Raw genomic sequence first — 3,427 nt, forward strand, 5'->3', positions numbered from 1 at the left:
ATGGGAAAAACACAGTTTCTTCAATAGTATTGGGAAAACTGGACAGCAACATGCAAAAGAATAAAACTGGACCACTTTCTTACAACATACACAAAAACAAATTTCAAATGGATTAAAGACCTAAATATGAGACTTAAAACCATAAAAATTCATAGTGACTTAGTTGACATTAGCTATAGCAACTTACTAGCTATGTGTCCTGAAGCAAGGGAAACAAAAGCAAAAATAAACTCCTGGAACTATATCAAAATGAAAACCTTCTGCACAGCAAAGGAAATAATCAAAAAAATTAAAGGCAACCTACAGAATTAGAGAAGATATTTGCAAATGACATATCTATAGAGGGTTAATATCCAAAATAAAGAACTTACAAAACTCAACACCCCCAAAAATAATCCAATTAAAAAATGGGCAGAACACATGAACAGACATTTCTCCAAATAAGATATATAGATGGTCAACAGACACATGAAAAGATGCTCATCATCAGTTATCATAAGGGAAATGCAAATCAAAACTACAAGAAGCTATCACCTCACACCTGTCAGGATGGTGAAAATCAACAACACAAGAAACAACTGGTGTTGACAGGGATGTGGAGAAAAAGGAATACTCATGTGCTGTGGGTAGAAACACAAACTGGTACAGCCACTGTGGAAAACAGTATGGAGGTTCCTCAAAAATAAAAAATAGAATTACCCTATGATTCAGCAATTGCACTACCGGGTATTTACCCAAATAATACAAAAACTCTATTTCAAAGGGATACGTGTGCCCTTATGTTTATAATAGCATTATTTACAGTAACCAAGTTATGGATATAGACAAATTGTCTGTCGATTTATGAATGGATAAAGGAGAAGTGGTATACACACACACACACACACACACACACACACACACACACACACACACACAGTGGAATATTATTCAGCCATAAAAAATGAAATCTTGCCATTTTCAACGACATGGATAAACCTAGAGAGTATAATACTAAGTGAAATACATCAGTCAGAGAAAGACAAATACCATATGATTTCACTCACATGTGGAATTTAAAAACAAAAATATGGTGGGGGGATGGGGGAGAAAGGAAGACCAAGAAACAGACTCTTTTTTTAAGATTTTATTTATTTAGGGGAGCCTGGGTGGCTCAGTTGTTAAGCATCTGCCTTCGGCTTGGGTCATGATCCCAGGGTCCTGGGATCGAGCCCCACATCGGGCTCCCTGCTCCACAGGAAGCCTGCTTCTCCCTCTCCCACTCCCCCTGCTTGTGTTCCCTCTCTCACTGTGTCTCTCTCTGTCAAATAAATAAAATTTCATTTTTTTTGCCAGAGAGAGAGAGAACAAATGGGGGAGCTGCAGGCAGAAGGAGAAGCAGGCTCCTCACTGAGCAGGGAGCCTGATGCGGGACTCCATCCCAGGATCCTAGGATCATGATCTGAGCCTAAGGCAGATGCTTAACCGACTGAGCCACCCAGGCATCCCAATAGACTCTTAAGTATAGAGAACAAATTAATGGTTACCAGAGGAGTGAGGGGTGGGGGAGGGGGATGGATGAAATAGGTGATGGGGATTAAGGAGTGCACTTGTGATGAGCACCTAGTAAATAAAATAAGAACTTGTTAAAAAGAGAAAGGCAGGGAGCTCTTTCGCCATGGCAGGCAGGCCGATCTCCGAGTGGAACCAGGATGGCACTGTCTACATCGGGGGCCTGGACGAGAAGGTTAGTGAACCATTGCTGTGGGAGCTATTTCTCCAGGCAGGGCCAGTAGTCAACACCCACATGCCAAAGGATAGAGTCACAGGTCAGCACCAAGGCTATGGCTTTGTGGAATTCTTGAGTGGGAAAGATGCTGACTATGCCATTAAGATCATGAACATGATCAAACTCTATGGGAAACCAATACAGGTGAACAAAGCATCAGCTCACAACAAGAACCTGGATGTGGGGGCCAACATTTTCATTGGCAATCTAGACCTGGAGATTGATGAGAAGCTGCTTTATGATACTTTCAGCGCCTTTGGGATCATCTTACAAACCCCAAAGATTATGCAGGACCCTGACACAGGCAACTCCAAAGGTTATGCCGTTATTAATTTCACTTCATTTGATGCTTTGGATACAGCTATTGAGGCCATGAATGGGCAGTATCTCTGTAACCGCCCTATCACTGTGCCCTATGCCTTCAAGAAGGACTCCAAGGGTGAGCGCCATGGCTCAGCAGCTGAAGGACTTCTGGCAGCCCAGAACCCACTCTCCCAGGCAGACCGCCCTCATCAGCTGTTTGCAGATGCACAGCCTCCAACCTCAGCCCCCAATCCTGTGGTATCATCACTGGGGTCCGGGCTTCCTCCACCAGGCATGCCTCCTCCTGGGTCCTTCCCACCCCCAGTGCCACCTCCTGGAACCCTTCCACCTGGGATACACCCAGCCATGCCCCCACCACCTATGCCTCCTGGGGCTGGAGGACATGGCCCACCATCAACAGGAACCCCAGGGTCTGGTCCTCCTGAATATGGACACTTACATCCTCACCCATTCCCAGCAGGTGGGATGCCCCATCCAGGGATGTCTCAGATGCAGCTGGCCCACCATGGCCCTCATAGCTTAGGACACCCCCATGCTGGGCCCCCAGGCTCTGGGGGGCAGCACCTCCCCAACTGTCATCCGGAATGCCTCATCCTGGACCTCCTCCAATGGGCATGCCCCCTCGAGGGCCTCCATTTGGATCTCCCATGGGTCACTCAGGTCCTATGCCTCCACATGGGATGTGTGGACCTCCTCCACTAATGCCTCCTCATGGATACACTGGGCCTCCACGACCCCTACCCTATGGCTACCAGGAGGGGCCCATCCCTCCACTCCGGCCCACCCCCCGGCCTCCAGTTCCCCCTCGTGGCCCACTTCGAGGCCCTCTTCCTCAGTAATTTCTCATTCTCTTGCCTCCTGTTCTATCTTCCCAATATCTTTTCAATTGCTTGGACCAATCAGAGTTGCTGTAACTCCCTATGGCTAAGGCACTAATCCCTCTCAGGCCTTTTTTTTTTTTCCCTTAAGTGTAATGTTTTTCACAGGAGGTTTTATTTTTTTTTTCTATGTTGGTCGTGTTTTGCAAATGCACAGAGAAAATAAAACTAAACTCCTTGTTAAAAAAAAAGAGAGAGAGAGAGAGAGAGAAAGGCAATGTCACTTTATCTCTGTGGTTTTCCTTTCAAAAACCCCTACCCATACCCCAGTTTAATCATGAGAAAAATACAGGACAAATTCCAATTACTACAAAAGACCTGATAAATCCTCCTCAAAACTATCAAGATCATCAAAAACAAGGAAAATCTGAGAAACTCTTATAGCCAGGAGGAGCCTAAGAACACATGATGACTAAAAAGAATTTTGTGGTGTTTTGGATGTAATCCTGGAATGGAG

The 3,427-nt window shown here is 45.3% G+C and overlaps 1 pseudogene; it reads left to right on the top strand.

Annotated features, from left to right (window-relative positions):
- The first annotated feature begins 1,657 nt into the window (after positions 1 to 1,657).
- LOC114198161 (splicing factor 3B subunit 4 pseudogene) lies at positions 1,658 to 2,959 on the top strand (annotated as a pseudogene).
- The last annotated feature ends 468 nt before the right edge of the window (positions 2,960 to 3,427 follow it).

The sequence above is a fragment of the Eumetopias jubatus genome, unplaced genomic scaffold (assembly GCF_037043125.1).
Source record: "Eumetopias jubatus isolate StellerSeaLion01/CBP00866 unplaced genomic scaffold, mEumJub1_p1.0 scaffold_2, whole genome shotgun sequence".
Taxonomy (NCBI): domain Eukaryota; kingdom Metazoa; phylum Chordata; class Mammalia; order Carnivora; family Otariidae; genus Eumetopias; species Eumetopias jubatus.